General features: G+C 34.5%; 3 pseudogenes; 1 reads left to right on the forward strand and 2 right to left on the reverse strand.

The window, feature by feature from the left end:
- Positions 1-523: 523 nt before the first annotated feature.
- LOC118015505 lies at positions 524-599 on the reverse strand (annotated as a pseudogene).
- A 7338-nt stretch (positions 600-7937) lies between these two features.
- Positions 7938-8415, reverse strand: LOC118014769 (annotated as a pseudogene).
- Positions 8416-17215: 8800 nt separating this feature from the next.
- On the forward strand, positions 17216-17840 carry LOC118015414 (annotated as a pseudogene).
- The last annotated feature ends 1190 nt before the right edge of the window (positions 17841-19030 follow it).

The raw sequence follows: 19030 nt of genomic DNA on the forward strand, positions 1-19030 counted from the left end.
AATAAATATACAATCATTTGCTTTTAATACTAATTTTCAGTAAATCTAAAGCAAGATTGATCTCTACTAATAATGAATGGTAATAACACTCATAAAATGTTATAAAATAATAACACAAAGGTATTAAACTCCCACTGACAAGACAGGAATATCATATTTCTGTAAATATGGTAACAGTTCAAGTGGTAGAATTAAATTTACTGCAGACAAAAATAAACATTAAATACATTTCTAAGAAAGCAAATGAAAAGTTATGTAAAAATTATCTGTAGTCCTCACTACTTGTACATTGATTCTAAACTTTACTGAGATTTTCATGAAGTTCTACTAAAGTTACAGGAGATAGTGTGACCAATATTAGCTTACCTACAACTTGTTCTTCTAGTACAAAAATCCTTAACGTCATGCCTGAATCAACTCTAACATAATCCATTCTATTTTATAATCCCAAAATGAACAACCCCTACTATTATGTCACAGTTTCAGATAAGACATTTAATCTATTTTGTGACAGGAAAATGAATTCAAATGAATGATTTGCATTACTTAGAAAGTTTACTGTAACAAACTATAGAAATGATCCCTGAAAGTATAGTCCAAAGAAGACATCCAAATGGCCAACAGACACATGAAAAAGTGCTCAACATCACTCGGCATCAGGGAAATTCAAATCAAAACCTCAATGAGATACCACCTCACACCCGTCAGAATGGCTAAAATTAACAAGTCAGGAAATGACAGATGTTGGCGAGGATGCGGAGAAAGGGGAACCCTCCTACACTGTTGGTGGGAATGCAAGCTGGTGCAGCCACTCTGGAAAACAGTATGGAGGTTCCTCAAAAAGTTGAAAATAGAGCTTCCCTACCACCCAGCAATTGCACTACTGGGTATTTACCCCAAAGATACAAAAGTAGGGATCCGAAGGGGTACGTGCACCCCGATGTTTATAGCAGCAATGTCCACAATAGCCAAACTGTGGAAAGAGCCAAGAGATCCATCGACAGATGAATGGATAAAGAAGAGGTGGTATATATATACAATGGAATATTATGCAGCCATCAAAAGGAATGAGATCTTGCCATTTGCAACGACGTGGATGGAACTGGAGGGTATTATGTTGAGCGAAATAAGTCAAACAGAGAAAGACATGTATCATATGATCTCACTGATATGAGGAATTCTTAATCGCAGGAAACAAACTGAGGGTTGCTGGAGTGGGGAGTGGGGTGAGAGGGATGGGGTGGCTGGGTGAGAGACATTGGGGAGGGTATGTGCTATGGTGAGCACTGTGAATTGTGTAAGACTGTTGAATCACAGACCTGTACCCCTGAAACAAATAATGCAATATATGTTAAGAAAAAAAAGAAGAAGAAGAAGGTAACAGGAGGGGAAGAATGAAGCGGGGGAAATCGGAGGGGTAGACGAACCATGAGAGACGATGGACTCTGAAAAACAAACTGAGGGTTCTAGAGGGGAGGGGAGTGGGAGGATGGGTTAGCCTGGTGGTGGGTATGGAGGTGGGTATTCTGCATGGAGCACTGGGTGTTATGCACAAACAATGAATCATGGAACACTACATCTAAAACTAATGATGTAATGTATGGGGATTAACATAAGAATAAAATTAATTAATTAATTAATTAATTAAACCTGGAAAAAAAAAGTTTACTGTAACTTAAAATAAAAGTTGAAATCTTAATAATAGAAATGAGTTTAATGTACATGCTTTAAAAGTGACACTAACTTTTTTAGACCAGCCTCGAAAACTTCCATGTAGATAATTAAGGAAAAAAAAAGCAAGGTATTTCCTACTTACAGGATATGTCAACTTAAGAGGCATCTTTGACAAAACATCGGAAAAATCAAACAAAAAACTCTAGTGCAATAAATGTTCTTTAATTCTTTAAACTACTATATAATGGCATATATTCAGGCTTGGAATATCATACCTTTTTTTTAAACCATAGCAATACAAGTTAATATACAGACTTCACCTTGAGATTTAAGATTCTTCTGAATTGCTTTTGTCATAAATAACTGTTTATAGCATCACATCAACTTATTGTTGCCTGAAATCCTATTCTTTATTTTAGTGCATTTTGTGGCTTTACTACTGCCAGTAAACATAGGGAAGGCTGTTTAGATTCTGTCTGCATGTTAATTTAAACACACACACACATGCTCTGCTTTTATAGGTATCTTAAGTCAAGTGTTCTAACACACGCACAAATTTCCTTGTGGACCTTCCTTTCAGGAGAAATTTAGCCATATTCTGTATGTTAGCATAATGTACAACTTAGATAGTAGTTGCTCATTGTAATTGCTGGTGCTTGCTACCATGGACGTATCACTCAAAGTTTGCTCCATCTGCTCACATGCTGAGACCCTTCTTCTAGGCAATTTACTAAGAACTTTACATCCTTATGAACTTAAAGCAATTTATGAACTCAGGTTCCTTATTAATACAAAACAGTCATATCAAAACAGTGAGAAGAAAATAAAGAGATATCTAGGGAAAATAATAGTACTACAGAGACTTTAACCAAAAGAATTAGATTACCAAAATGAAAATGCAAAAACATATTACAGAACCATATTGTGCCTTACGATACCATAATTTTAAAGCAAGATCATACTATATGGGAAACCTTGGGTGTAATACCTGATAATTATCTGTTGTGTCACCTTGGGTATTAACTCTGAGAATATGTTTCTTTACCTAGTAAAGAAATATAAATACAACTTCTTTATAGTAATGGATTATTCTGTTGCAACATCAAATGTAAAAATTCAAGGTCATTCTGTATTTTAGGTGGTCTTTCCATCTCTTACATCCTGGCTAAATTTGCTGAAAGTTAATTTGTACATGAAGAGCCAGTGTTAAACCACCTTATTATTGATTGTGCAAGGGTAAGGTAATATGTCACTATCAGTTGCATAAATGACTCAGAAAGAAATAAAGGACAAAGATCAAAGTTACTGAGAGAAAAAAACAATGGGAAGCTCCCCAGGAGGTTGTTTGTTGTCATTAGTGGAAAAAAAGACACAACCAGTCTTTTTAAAAAGAGAATCTATGGGTATTTGCAGTTATGCAGTAACCACCTGTAAACTGCAGCCTGATTTGAATTATACAGCTGTGAAATACGTTGCTGACAAGGTGACAACCCTTCTTTTGCCACATAAGGACACTTAATTGTCATTATCAAAATACTCCAATAAAAAGAGCAATGGTTATATAAATTGAAAATTTCAGAAAAGACACATGTAAAATGTGGAGCATATATAGGAAAATTTCAGCTTCAAATCACCAAGTATATTTTTACTTCAATAGCTCATAAGTTAACTGGAGATTTAAAAAAAAATAAAACGTGTTTATTTGATGTGGATGGAAGCTACTCTGGAGTCATGGGAATTATGATGTTTGTGTTTGTCACAGGCCCAGAATAAAAGACTCCTTAATGTTCCAGCTGTTACAGGCCCATTCTGAAGATGATTCAGTCTTGCTTTACAATTTAAGAGATTATGCATAGATTTTACAAAAATAAATTTTTTTACTGGAGCAATAAGGAGGCCTGAAACTCATACCCCAAATAAGAAATTTGAGTTGAATGTTGTTGTTGTCAATCATCTTGCTTATTGAGGCAATTGACCATGTCATTTCACCCTGGAAAAAGAGTGTTCTGGGAGCTTGTGTATGGATGAGCTTTTCTCCATCTGTTTCTCCTAAGACAGATTAGTCTTTACTTTTGAGGTTCTGAAAGAAAGAAAAAATTTACCAAAATAGGCCTGAAAAATTAAGAAGAGTAATGTCTAACTTACTTTTTAAAATTACTTTCTTTTTAAAATGAAATTGGTTAAAAATCCTGTTTGATGTTTTGATGTCTGTCCTTTGGAATTCTGAAGCTTTTACACATTGCCTTATAAAATAAATTTATTTAGGAAATAGGAAAAATAAAGAAATTCTTCCTAATAAGCTAGGAATCTCCAAAAGATTAACATATTAGCTAAAGTGGTTATTCAAATCTATGAATTATGGGAAGTTCATTTATTTAACTATTATTTTCATTGTGGCCAAATAGAGTCATAAGTAACTTGATTCATTAATAATGTAAATTGAGGTAAGTTAATGATTTAAATATAAAAAAAAAGTTTAGGTTATAACCAGTCTCAGTGAAGGCAGGACATTTCAAGTATAAAAACAAAGTAATAATAATTAAAAAAAGATTAGAGGTAATGAGAAAATATTTTAAAATTCCATAAAGTATAAATATAAATGCAATTAAAAGTCACATGCTATATCTAAGATACTTTTTAAATTAATTAATTAAAAAATCTAAGTACAGAAATAAAAGTACCTGAGCAGGTGATTTTGAAAAGTAGAGGTAAAATAATAATAAATAATTATCCATTCATCCAGTCTTGTCCTGGTCTAGTAATCAATCCATCTACTCAGGATATATCTACTGGGCCTCCAGTATGTTTCAGGCAATAAGCATGGAAACACATTTATTCTCATTTGTAATAAATGAAATTTCTAAGATAAAGTAATAACACATTATAACACATTATTGTAATAAAATGAATTATAATGAAACCTAATAGATTGAGGCACTCAAGCAGGTTTCATAGAATGAAGTGCAATAGCCATTTCATAAAATAGTCATTGAAAGCAAATTGGTACAAACTTTCTTCAGAGAAAGTCATAACATTTTATGTCACCTTAAGGAGGCAGTATTTATAGCCTTATTTATAGAAAGTGTATAATAGTTTTCCATGGCTCAACTTGTGCATATTGTCACTCCCCCACCCCCAGCTGTTTATATTGTTTTAATACATTGAATAAAGAGTGTTGGGCAAGAAACAATTAAGTTACCAGATTGAAACTATTTGAAATCCTTTTCTGACTAGCCATCACAAGATGCATCAGCTCAGTTGGAAAATGCTTCTTCCTGGTGGCTCCATCTCAAGTACATGCAGACATCTCAGGAAGGTGAGATATAATTTGAGGTCAAATAATCTTGCTCTTCCTGGATTATCACCTTGACTATCTAATTGGAAAATTTTCCCCTTGAAAATGCCATGATTAACCTCTTAAAACAAACACACGAAATCAACCTGTTTTATGAATAAATAGGCTAAAACATTATCCTTTGTTTTGTTTAGCTTAGCCAAGATCTGAATACATTTACATTGAAATAAGTCCTTAAGCAGAAATTCTAATAAAGTCTACAGTTAGACTTCTGTTCATACATCTATTATTGGCAAATTATTATTTTGTGTGCTTATGTGTAATTAATACCATTTTCTTAATTATGTGTATTAGTATATGAAAATATTTGCAAAGACTGGTTTCCTGCTATGAATTTTTTTTTCCTTGTATTTTCAAAGATAGAGTTTACACATCAATTCAGGGATATTAGTTTTCCCTAGCACCAACAATACTTACATTTTAAAGCTGAATAAAAGCAAGTTACAAAGTAAAATGTATCTCATTTCAGATTTGTTTGTTCCAAGTAAAGAAACAAATTTGAGACACTCTAAGCAAGAAAATGAAACTTCTAATGAACAGTTTACTAAACTACATGTAAGAAAGTATTGTAATCTCCCAAAAGATGTAAATGAAGAATGGGAACATGTTCTTGAGTTCAGAAAGCCACTCTTTCGTTTCTTTCTCTTGGGATCTAATCTAAAAGTTTCCCTCCCCTAGCCATAGCTGATTTACTCATTTTTCAGCAGTTTGAACAGTTTGGTTATTGTGAGTATATGGTAAAAGACAGCAGGCCACATTTAAATAACTACAAGTTAAAAAATGTTCAGAAGAACCTAGAATCCCTCACTCATAATTTCAAATCACCAAAACATGAGTCACTAACCTTACTTTCAGCAGATGACCAATCCTATCATAAATCATGGCCAGAGAGTGTGGCAGACTAAGTAATACAAATATGGTGGTCTTTACCAGTCCTGTGAGAGGGTGATTTTCAGACAAAAGTGGTTATTTAAGCCAACCACCCCCTACAAAGCGTTTTCTTCAGTATATCTTGTTTGAACACAATCAGAAAACAAAGAAACAAACCTGGAAGTAGATGTAGCAAATGTTAACAGTATTTTATAAAGGATTTGTTTTCTCCTTCTTATATTTTCTTTTTATAATGATTTGAAATTATTAATAATTGAGAAGACTGGGTACTAAAGAGTTCATTTTTTTAATACAAGGCATTTTGGTTGAATCTTGCCTTTACTTTCATTATGATATCTGTATTATAAACATGGTATGAATTCTGAATGAGAAGTGAGCTGAGAGGAGTAAGGGGTGGAAAATGGGAAAGAGAAACCACAAAAAATTAGAAAAGCTAACTTGACACAGCTTGTTGAATAGCTTAAATTTAGGCAATATGTATGTTCTAGGTTTTAATCCCATTTTCAGTATGAATAGTTTCGATTTTTAAATGCTCAGGGAATATCTATATTATCTTCTAACCAAGGATCCTTAAATTATGAGGAAGACAGGTAGCTAAATTAATAATTAAGTATGATTTGTAGATTCCCCGCCTTATTCAAATTGGAGCATAGCACAACTTGTGGAGAGTAAAGGATAGAGTTTATACTCTACAATTTTTGTGATTTCATTTTTCTCCCTCACACACTGGTCTTTTCTTTTTTACCCCCCATTAAGAAGAGGGAAGTCTCAGCACAGTTAACAGCACTCGCACAAAAAAATAGTTGAAAAATGCAACTTCTTAAACTTTATTTTTAGAACACAAGCAAGCATTTCACTACTTCTTAAAAAGTTCCACATTAATGAAGTCAGCTGCTGACATGAGAACCAGTCTGTTTGGGGCCAATATTGATACATTTATAAATAAATCTACTTAGGTTAGGAAGAAATTGGTACCCTCACATTATTTTTAGATTATTTTTCTATATTTACAAATCAGTAAAAATATACATACCTCCCTAGATACATATATATACATTTTAACCTATTTTTGAGATTATAAATTATCCACTTCTTTCTATGCTATATGAACAGATGACCATTGGTTTATTGTCATTGCTGAAATGTGCTATGTATCTATGTGTCCCTTCTGTCTAGTGTCCACGGGGAGCCATTGTTCCATTCACTAATACATTAATTGCCAAAGTCTACTGTCTTATCCTCATAATCTATTGGTACAATATTCAGATTGTTTTCAAATAAAGTTGAGCTTCTACTGCTGCATGGCACTGGTATAGAAGGTTGAGTAATACTGGAACTATTAGCACCTAAGTTTGATCTAGATAGCATATTTCCATGGGTAAGTTTGTGTCAAAAATCTCTAACAGATTAGTGTAAACTGTGAAATCATATCTTCATTCTGGTCTCTCTCATTTCCTTCTTCTCTTTTTTCCTTTCACTGTTCCTTGCCTCTACCCTCTTTTTTCCCTTGGTACAACCTGAACCAGTGAATTCTCTTTGTATCAAAATGTAATAACTGCTTTCAGACCTAAATTGCCAGACCAATATTTTGACCATGAAAAAGACATATTGATCTATCTTTAGATTATCAGTCCATAAAATTAAACCTACAGAATTTTTCATTAATTTAAAAATATCACCTATATGTTTAAAGCTTATGTATCAGAAAAATTAGATGCTGGGAGGCTAACTAAAGGAACCAATGATTAATAAATGCATTTGGTTTCAGTCTGATGTGCACTTTTGGTACTCTACAAGTTACATTACTGCAATTTTATAATAAAATCATAACATTCCTACAATAATGAAATTTCAATTTTTTAAAATTCTAAAACCAAAATGAATATGCATAGACTAAATAATGCAAAAATTAATTTTATTTATTTTTTATTATTTTTTATTTATTTAAAATTTTATTTTAATTAGCAAACCTGGGGGGGAGGGGGGAGCCACATTAGGACTCAGAGACAAAGGTGGAGACCCAAAAATCAGCTGGTTTTTCCTTGTCAGGCCGGAGCAGAATTTCAACCCGACCACATCCATTCCAACTCTGGAGACAATTTACTCTTTAAATCCTGATCCAGGTACGTTGGTTGCAAACTGGCTTCACTTCATCCAAGGACCTAGCTCTAGGGCTTTTATGGCATCCTCAAGTTTGAGCATCCCTCGTTCCTGTCGCTGGCGGTACCATTCGGCCATGGACTGGAGCATCCACTTGGCCCTGAGCTTATACAAGTAAGAGCCATAAACCACGATCTCCGTGAGCTCCGAGGATTCCAGAACCTTTAGCTCGAGCATGACTTTGCTCACTTGCTCGATGTACGGGATTCGAGATCCAGCTGGGCCAAACATAGCTTCCAAGAGCTGCATCTGGACCTGCAACACCTCGGGATCTTTCAAGTCTTCGGGAGCTTTCACCCACGGTGGAATATCTTTCGTTCTGGTAGCGTCCCCATCTGGACTGCCTCAAAACTAACCATGCTCCAACCTAAGCTAGGCCTGAGTCCCAAAGATTAATTTTAATTATTAATAATACAATGAATGATAAGTAATATTACCTTTGACTAAGATCACCGTGTATATCTTTTTCTCATAAATACAGTAATTTTAATAATGTGAAGGAAATGACAGTAAAGAGTTAAAATAGAAAAAGCAAATCAGGGCTGAGTATATATTTAAGTTGCATAGCAAACTACGAAAGCAACAAAATGAGAAAGTAAATTCCTTGAAATCACAAGAGTTCTTAAAACAAGAGATACAAAAGCATGTATTTTTAGAAAGATTAAAAAGTCAAAATATCAAGATTTTAGAAAATAGAATATTCATACAAAAGTGTGTTGCATATTTAGTGGACAATGTATATCTAACAGTTATATTTTGCCTTTATTTCACTAATTTGAATGTGAAGTATATTTGAAATTTCAGTTTCATAAGAGAAAACATAAATACTTAAATGTATGTTATACTGAGTATAACCAACCAAATAGGATGATAGAGGGATAAGAAGATAATGCCAAATGTAAGGTTACTTTTACTTAGCATGTTTTACTATTTCTATTTTATTCTCTTTTTCCATCCAATCTTATTTCACTTAGCATAATACTCTCTAGCTCCATCCATGTCATTGCTTGGCAAGATTTAATTTTTTATAGCTGAATAATATTCCATTATATAAATATATTATTTCTTTTTCCACTCATCAGTAAATGGACATCTGGATTCTTTCCATAATTTGGCTATTGTTGATAAAGTATCATGTTTTTTTTTTTAAAGATGGAAAATAGGACCAAAAAAAAAAGGTAAAAAAAAAAAAAATAGGACCTCAAAGAAATCATACAATGTCATGAAAAAGGCAACAATGGGGGAAAAAAAACAAAGAGACATTATAAAACAAATAAAATATGGTTGTCAAAATTAAAAATGTAATGAGTGGTTATGTTAAATGGGACAAGATCATACCCCCATGATAAAGATACTTAAAAATACATTGATCTCCAAAAAAATACATTGATGGTTCTGTAACAAAGGAACACAGAAGACAACTGAAAGAGTTCTCAATGGCCAAAGCTGGGACAATTTGACCACCAAAATGAAGTAGGTATAACATCTCAAAACATAACATGAATATCCATGAGTTGATACTGATGTACATACATAATTGAATAAATAAATTAATGGGAGAGAAGAGACAAATCTTTGATGCAGAAGAATTCCAAATCATTTTTGTAGATACTCTGCCCTTAAAGTGAGGATTCTAAACACCCACTCTTTAAGTCTTGGTTGTGCATACTGACTTCTTTCTGACAAGTACAGTGTGGAAAAGTGATCAAAGCCTAACTTTGTAGAAGTCTGACAAACAATACTTCAGCCAGGTGATCTAGATCAATATCTACAGTGTAAATCATGTTGATGGTATGCACCCTTGATGTGATGAGTTGAAAATCTCCGTTTACCTCTGTGGTCTTTCTTCCAGAAATCTATAACCCCAATCTAATCACAAAACAAATGCCCTATAAATAAAAATATAGGCACATCTTGCAAAATACTTGGCCAGTATTTTTTTAAAGATTTTATTTATTTATTTGTCAGAGAGAGAGAGAGAGGGCACAAGCAGGGGAAGCGGCAGACAGAGCAGGCAGAGGGAGATGCAGGCTCCCCATTGAGTAAAGACCCCAATGAGATGTGGGACCGGATCTGTCCTGGGATAATGACCTGAGCCAAAAGCAGACGCTTAACTGAGACTTCCAAGTGTCCCAATACTAGGCCAGTATTGCTCAAGACTGTAAAGGTCATCAAAAACAAGAAAAGTCTGAGAAACAAGAGGAGTTTATGGAGACATGATGACATAAGATAATGTGGTATCCTGGATGGGATCTTGGACTAGAAAAAGACTTCAGGTAAAACCAAAAAAATTACAATAAACTATGGATTTGAGTCAATAATAATGTATCAATATCAATATTGGTTCATTAATTTTAAGAAATTTAACATACCAGGGGCGCCTGGGTGGCTCAGTCTGTTAAGGGTTCAACTCTTGATTTCCACTCAGGTCATGATCTCAGGGTCCTGAGATCAAGCCTTGAGTCAGGCTCTGCACTAAGCATGGAATCTCTTTGTCTCTCTCCCTGCCCCCGCTTGCATGCGTGTTCTCTCTCTCTCTCTTTCCCTCTCTCTCTCTCAAATAAATAAATAAAATCTTAAAAAAAAAAGGAAATGCAACACACCAATATATGAATAATAAAGGAAACTGAGTAAGACAGTATGTGTGAACTCCACTACCTTCTTAATTTTTCTGTAAATCTAAAACTGTTCTTTAAAATCTATCAATCTAATAAAATAGAGACCAGAAATAGCCTTATTTTGATTTTGATAAATTGACTTTTAAAAAAGATCAAAGGCATTCAGTAGAGAAAGAATAGTATTTTCAACATATTCTGTTGGAAAAACTGGGTACCTATATGCAAAAAGTTAACACTGATGCATACTCCACACTGCATAAAAATGTATTCAAATTGCTCCTAGATATATATGTGAAGTTTAAAATTATAAGACTTGAAAATTTGATAGGACTTGTCATCCTTAAAAATTATTTATGATAGGACTAAACTCTTTAATCTCTCCAGAAATGGGGTAATATTTTGTTTTGGTCTATAGAGACAATTGGGAGACTTGTACTTCATTTTTCATACCATAATAATCCTCACTTTAAGGGTTGGGAAAGTATGTGCAGATATGCTTGGGACTAAATATATATGTTCCAGTTGTATTCCAGAACTGGAGAAATAGACACAAGGAAAATAAACACCAATGTGTCCACTGAGAAACAGATCTAAGCCAAAACACCATTAATCTGATTTCTGAAAATTTCTAACTGGTGGAACTCAACGACATTTGCGTTTTCAGGAGTTAGTTCAAATTCTGAGCCAGTGTGCAGCAATCCCATAAAATTGTGATTTCTCTTGTTTCCCATATAATTATGTTACCCAATGGATAGTCACACTGTTAAATGATTATTTGGGAAAGACCAAGAGGAGAACTTAGAATATAAATTTCAGCAATCATACCAGAATCATTTCTCAAATTAACTCATTCTCCCCCATTAAAGAGACTCTGAGTCTTAAATTGGGAATAAATTCCTATGATCTTTTGTTAAAAATCTTAAAAAGATTTTCTACTTACACAGATCACGAAGACTTTTAGAGACTGTCCATCTCTTCAGTCTTAAGGAGACCAAGATTAATTTGCCAGTAACATTAAACATTTCTACTTACCAAAACATTCTATAAAAAATGAAATCTTCCCAAGCAGTAACATGGATGGAGCTAGAGAGTATTATGCTAAGTGAAATAAGTCAGTCAGAGAAAGAGAAATACCATATGACTTCACTCTTATGTGGAATTTAAGAAGCAAAACAAATGAACATAGGGGAAAACAGAGAGAGAGCCAAACCAGGAAACACACTCTTAACTGTAAAAAACAAACTGATGGTTACTGGAGGGCCTGTGGGTGGGGGTATGGGTTAAATGGGTGATGGGTGTTAAAGAGGGCACTTGTGATGAGCACTGGGTGTTGTATGTAAGTTATGAATCACTAGATTCTATACCTGAAACTAATATGCGCTGTGTAATAACTAGCTGGAATATAAATAAAAACTTGGAGAAACAAAAAGAAAAGGAAAAAATATGCTAGTATTTTATGCATTCTAAATTGTCCTATGGATGTTAATTCTTTGGGCTTTTGTTCCTGCCTTTTTTGGGTTCGTTTCTTGATCTTGTTTTAAATCTTTCAAGATAAGCTCCATCATTTTATTGATTCTATAGTTTGTCTTTCAGTTGTAGGTGTGTTTCTACAACTTGCTTCCTACAGAGTTCAAGAAACTTTGCTTGCACTTTGCTTGCTTCCTACAGAGTTCAAGAAACTTCACAAGTCCTTAGTCAGTTTCTGTAGTAATTCTTTGGCTGTATATTCCAGCACTAAGTGTAGGTTGTAAATTTTGAACTCTGATTATAAAATTCATATGTTTCAGATATAAGTCTTCAATTTCTCTCAAAGGAGTAAGTTTTTAAAGCTCAAAATCACAGGTAGATGACAAACACCATTGGTATCCCTCTAGCTAAAGGTGTGGGTTAAGTATGTTGGTTGATTTACTAATTTCTTTTTAAGTTGAGTAACAGCACTTCAAAATTTGAGGAATGTCACTCACATTTCCCTTAGGTGAAGACATAAAGTCATTCAATGGTCTCAGTCAATCAAATTCCATGGTTTACAGTACTCTGGGCTCTTCTTAGGATGTCAATATGCTCTTTCCTCTGTAGTTTTGAGTTCCTTCTCTATTTCTAGCACTTGTTATTTCACTTTATTTTTAACTGTAAGAGTCTGGTTGCAGTTTTGTTGTTTGACTGCTGACATATTTCAAGTCCAAGACTTCCTTGTATATCTCTTGTCCCACACCTTAGCAAGCCCACTTACAAGTCCACAGACTCCTTCCCTTGGTTCTGGTGGAAAGTTCAAACCACACAAAATCCAGGACAATGAGTGGGGACTCTAAACCTGAAACTACCCTCTAATCACTATAAAATTCCAAGCCATTTGTTCCTCTTTGTTCTATTTTTAAAAATATTTTATTTATTTATTTGTCAGAGAGAGAGAGAGAGCACAAGCATGGGGAGCAGCAGAGGGAGAGGGAGAAGCAGACTTCCCGCTGAGCAGGGAGCCCGATGCAGGGCTGGATCCCAGGACCCTGGGATCATGACCAGAGCTGAAGGTAGACACTTAACCTACCAAGCCACCCAGGTGTCCCTCCTCTTTGCTCTTTTCAGTCACTTTTATACTTTAGTGTAAGTCTGCCTTACTTTCCCAAGAAAACCTTATAATGTGAGTAATAAATGTTTTATACCTCTTGGTACTTGGATAGCATCATCTATCTCAATATTTGAACTGAATTCTGGATTCTGGGTTGATCTTGCTTTCCACTGGGCAACCACAAGACACTAATCCAGGTGTAGCTTAGGAGTAATTTTCATATTAATTTATACGGTGGCAGGGGCCCAAAGGTCATGCCATTATTTTGTTGGACACAAATGTACAAATATTTTCAATTTCAATTGTTAGTTTTAGAAGGTAAAATAAACAATGAAATATATTGCATTTCATCCATTATATTGACAAAAGTAAAAAAGATAATATGGTATATAATTAACATTGTAAAGTGAGCACTCTCCTACATTGCTGATGGGATAGCAAATTAGTACCTTTCTGAAGCCAATTTGTTAATATTTGAAAGATGCATTTATAATGAGAAACACAAAAGATGTAGGGGGGAAATGTCCACAACTGGACAAGGGGAAGGAAGTGACTAAGCCCCCAAATATTTTAAAACTCTTTAACTCTGAAAATAAACTTTAAAAAATGGTAAAATAAAAAAAATGATAAAATCAAAGGAACACAATTTAGGCATATGCTAAAAAAGTATGTCGTAATTGAATCTAATATTGTATAATATATCTAATATGTTTGCTGCAATGTCAGGTCCTTACAGATAATGAACAAAATGATAATTTTGCTTCTAAAGAATGTTTTCATGGGAAATCAAGTTTTATAAACAAGGGCTTTCTTTGTTTATTCTCCTTTTAAAATATAGCGTATAGTCCAGAGAGAGAGACATCTTTCAGGGTAGTAAGATCATGCGTTCATCCAATGAAATTAATGATTTAATTTCTGCTGCATTCTTTGACAATAAAATTTTTGCATTTTATTTTATTATTTTTTAAAGATTTTATTTATTTTTGACAGAGGAAGACACAGCGAGAGAGGGAACACAAGCAGGGGAATGGGAGAGGGAGAAGCAGGCTTCCTGCTGAGCAGGGAGCCTGATGTGGGGCTGGATCCCAGGACTCTGGGATCATGACCTGACCGAAGGCAGACGCTTAACGACTGAGCCACCCAGGCGCCCAAAATTTTTGCATTTTAATGTGTGGGCTGATTCACATGAACCTTCCAGTGAAAAATATAAAATATATTACTGTGATTTCACACTACCCACTACAGAGAAACTCTAAGTCTTCATTTTTCATTTTATTTCATTATCTTCTGCTCAGAAATATCCAGTGACCTATGTTTGGAAACAGTTTGTGGAAAATGTGTGCATCAGAATTTGGAACATTAGGAAGTTCATGTAACATCAGTCCATCTTAGTCACCAGTATGTAGAAAAAAACAAATTGCATCCTGTCACAGCTGCCTAATATTTTGGTAGAGATAGGATCATCAAGTTAAGCAGAAGTGTTTTGTGTCTATGTAAAACAATTTAGGGAGGTAAAACAATAATCACAAGGTGTTCATATAAAATGAATAAATGTGATTATGTTTAATGAATTTAGTTCATTCTGAATACAACAGCACTTTTTTTTTCTTTTTCAAATTTTTATTTAAATTCTAGTTAGTTAACATATAGTGTAATACTGTTTCCGGGAGTAGTACAGCACTTTCTTTTATTTTACTTTTTTAAAGATTTATTTATTTTTGAGAGAGAGAGACAGGGAGAGAGCAGGGGGTGGGGGAAGAAGCAGAGCGAGAGGGAGAGAGAATCCAAGCAGACTCCATGCTGAGCATGGAGCCCAACATGGGACTCAATCTCACATCCCTGATCTCATGACCTGAGCCCAAACCATGAGTCAGATGCTTAACTGAGTGCACCACCCAGGCGCCCCAGAATAGCAGTTCAAAAAAGTTAAAGTAAGAATTAGTTTCTCTTCTCACAAGTAAAGGAGACAGAAAGAAAAGAAATAGAATAAAAAATATAATTAAAACATCCACAATACACATGTTTTCAATCTTGCTTTTGATTCTGTATTAATAATTTAACATTTAAGATATTTTTATTTAAATTCCAAATTTAAAAGTAAATAAAGAAGAAAAGAATTAGAGGAATTTTAAAGTGCATAACCTTTTAGGATTTAAGTCCTTGTTTTAAAAAAAGAAAGAATTACTGCATATTAGAAGCTATTATGTACAAGAATGAACACATTAGAAACAATCTTTGCAGTTCTTGGTCATATATGAAACATTTATTCACAAGCTGATTTAATAAGGCTTCACTGAAAAATTATCTTCTATGTGCTAGATCCTGTGCTATTAGAAAAAAAGCCATAATCTCTACCAATGTGCTTTTGCCTATATGCATACCATATTAATTTATCTTAGTTTATGCATGCATGAACACACACACACACACACACACACACTTAATTTTTTAATTTACCAGAAGTCAAATATACTTTTTACATGAAGTGAAATATCAGAAGGCAGAGTGAATTAGGTTTTGGAAGATTTTTTTTTTTAAGATTTTATTTATTTATTTGACTGAGAGAGACACAGTGAGAGAGGGAATGCAAGCAGGGGGAGTGGGAAAGGGAGAAGCAGGCTTCCCGGATCATGACCCGAGCGGAAGGCAGACGCTTAACGACTGAGCCACCCAGGCACCCCTAGGCTTTGGAATATTTAAAGTGTACTCCAACCATATGCAAGATTGCTTTATATAACACAAAACATTATATTGTTTCCTAAATTCCCCTTAATCTCACCACCATTGCCCATTTTGGATTGTGTTACTGATAGTCTTAATCTCCTATTAAACGTTCCTATATGTTTCTTTGACATTACTGCTCCAATCTTCTTATGTAGAACTGATATTTTTCATTACCTGCCATCCCTTCATCCCTGTGGCTGAAAGTCACAATAGCATGCCCTTCACAGGCCACAGGAATAAGATATGTGATTCAGACTTGTGTCAGTAAATCACAATGATCTGACTTTCCCAGATTGTGGGGCTAAATTCATGTCAATTAAGTAGATAACTTATCCTCTTGGCCATAGTATTGGGCTCAGGATTGGCCATATCAACCAAGTATGTCCAAAGAGAAAATCTGTATGTGTTTGATGTACAGGCACTGATAAAGATAAGATATTTTAAGCTGCTGATTCATTAAGCCATTGGAATGTTTCTTGGTGTGGCAAACAGGTATCATTTTTCCCAGGTATTGAGAACCTCTTAGAGAGTGAAGTCAACAAACAGAGGCAAACAAATCTACAGAAAAGATAAGGGATAAAGCACTGATACCTTCTTATGAAAAATAGGATCTAAGCATGAAGCTAATTGTATTTACATGGTTCAATAAAGCCACACTCCCTTTTATTCTTAAGACAGTTTGAGTTCAGTTTCAATGTCTTCCAATGAGAAAGTGATTCCTAATGAATAAATTCTTTATATCTAGAGAACACTTCAGCAGTAGGAAATAGGCTAATCAAAAATAAGGCAGGGAATAATAATATTTAGAAAATTACTTCTATGATATTTGTAGGATATCATGATCAAAATGTATTCACATGATCAATATCCAATTAGGTGATAATTTAGAGGAGTGAGATGATGAGTTTGAGAGAGCCTTTCAGTCTATACTAAATAACATTCACAAACCTTGTAAAATGTAAATCAGATTATACTGTTTCTCTTCTCAAAATACTCTACTGTAAAGTAAAACTAAAGACTTTCTAGGCATTCATCCATCCTTCTTATCTCCTTTATTACATCCTTGACCTCATAATCTGCACCCACCCTCTTTCTTACTCTGCTCCAGACACACTGGCCTCCTTACTATCTCTGTAACTCACCAGAAAACAAACAAACAAAAAAACATGCCTAAGGCCTTTATCCCCTCTCTTCTTTTCTTTCTAGAATGTTCTTTCTATGGATATTGACATGACTGACCTTTTAATTACATTTGAGAATTTTACTAAAATGGTAATTTTTTAAAGTCTTTCTTGACCATTCAAATTAAATATCGTATATTCATATTTTCTAAGCTTCCCTACTTTATCCCCTAGCACTTGTCACTATGTAATGCTTTATTTAAATTAATATTTATATTGTTTATTGTCTGCCTTCCCATGGAAGTATATATTATAAGGCTCGGGTGGTTGGTGTCAAAAGAGCAAGTTCGTGAGAACTGGGACCGTGGTGCTGGTCCTGGCAAGAAGCTAATTCCAAGGCAAAGTGGTCCTTGTGAAGAATACTGAGGATTGCCACCTCAAATCAGCCCTACAGTCATGCTCTGGTGTCTGGAATTGACCAGCATCCCAGCAAAGTGACAGCTGCCATAGGCAAGAAGAGGTCAAAGATCAAATGTTTTGTGAAAGTTTGTAACTACAATCACCTCTTGCCCAAAGGGTACCCTGTGGATATCCTCTTGGACAAACCTGTCAGCAACAATGATGTGTTCAGAAACCCTGCTCTTAAATACGAGGCCTGATGAGGGGCTGAGGTCAAGTTCAAGATGTACAAGACCAGCAAGAACAAATGGTTCTTCCAGAAGCTGTGGTTTTAGTTCTGTTTTGTTTCAGTCGTTACAAATTATAAATAAATAAATAAATAAATATATATTATATAACTGCTGTCATGTGGACTATTTTTTTCCTTTGCTTGTTTTTTAAATAATTGTATCCTCAGTGCCTAGATTAGTAGTGGTTTAGTAAGGTAAGTGCTCAATAAACATTTGCAAAATAATGAATGAAAATGAGATTTAAAGTCAGAGAGGGAGAGAGAGAATATTAAGCAGGCTCCAGCCCAGCACGAGTTCAATGTGGGGCTTGATCTCAGGACTCTGAAATCATGACCTGAGCCCAAATCAAGAGTCAGACGCTTAACCAGCTGAATCACTCAGGCGCCCCTCGAATGTCTGTCGTTTAAACAAATTGTCTTAGTTATTAGATTCTTTGCCTTTCTCTATACATTTTAGACTCTTTAGAATTCTTTACATGAAATTGCTTGGATCAAGTTTACCTTATGATTAAATCAAGACTTCAGTAGCTTAGCTTATATCATTTATTCATTTATCCACTCATCCCAAACATTAAGTACCTACTATGCAGAAGGCACTGTACTGTAGGATAGTGTTCATGAGCAAACAAGGTAAGGTATAGCTCTTTACATTATAGTAGAACAAGTATAATTAAAAAAAAATCAAGTTTACAGGGAGTAAACATAGGAATGATAGAGAACCCTTAACTTCCAAAAATATTTAAGGGAGGTAATAAGATTTCTTTTTGAGGATGTGATATTTGAATTGTAATATGGACTCTTATAATAATACCCCCAACTATTTCTAGGGGAAAAAAAAAAGTTAAGAATTTACTATTGCCTCATGGTTTATGAACTCATAACAAACCTTTTGGGATTTACTACTTGTTGAACCTGTGAAAATAAATAAAGACAATCTCACTTAAAGTGGAGTTGGGAAGCTCAGAGAGGGAGCATTCACATATTACCACTTGCCTTAAGAAGCATACCTTGCATTACCCAGTAGGAAGAAGCTTACTTTGCACACCCCAGCAGGAGGAAGGAAGAATTTCTCCTTGCTCAAGCAACAGTCCAGTCAACGAGAACTCAGTGAAACAATCCCCTCCAGTTTCCTCCTTTTCCCTATAGAAGTAAGCTCCTCTCCTTTGTTCTCTGGATTTGCCTATGGTTCACCATAGTTTGCTTATCCAAATTACAAATCCTCTGCTATTCCAAAAT

This window comes from Mirounga leonina, unplaced genomic scaffold (genome assembly GCF_011800145.1).
Source record: "Mirounga leonina isolate KUSES-001 unplaced genomic scaffold, KU_Mleo_1.0 Mir_165, whole genome shotgun sequence".
Taxonomy (NCBI): domain Eukaryota; kingdom Metazoa; phylum Chordata; class Mammalia; order Carnivora; family Phocidae; genus Mirounga; species Mirounga leonina.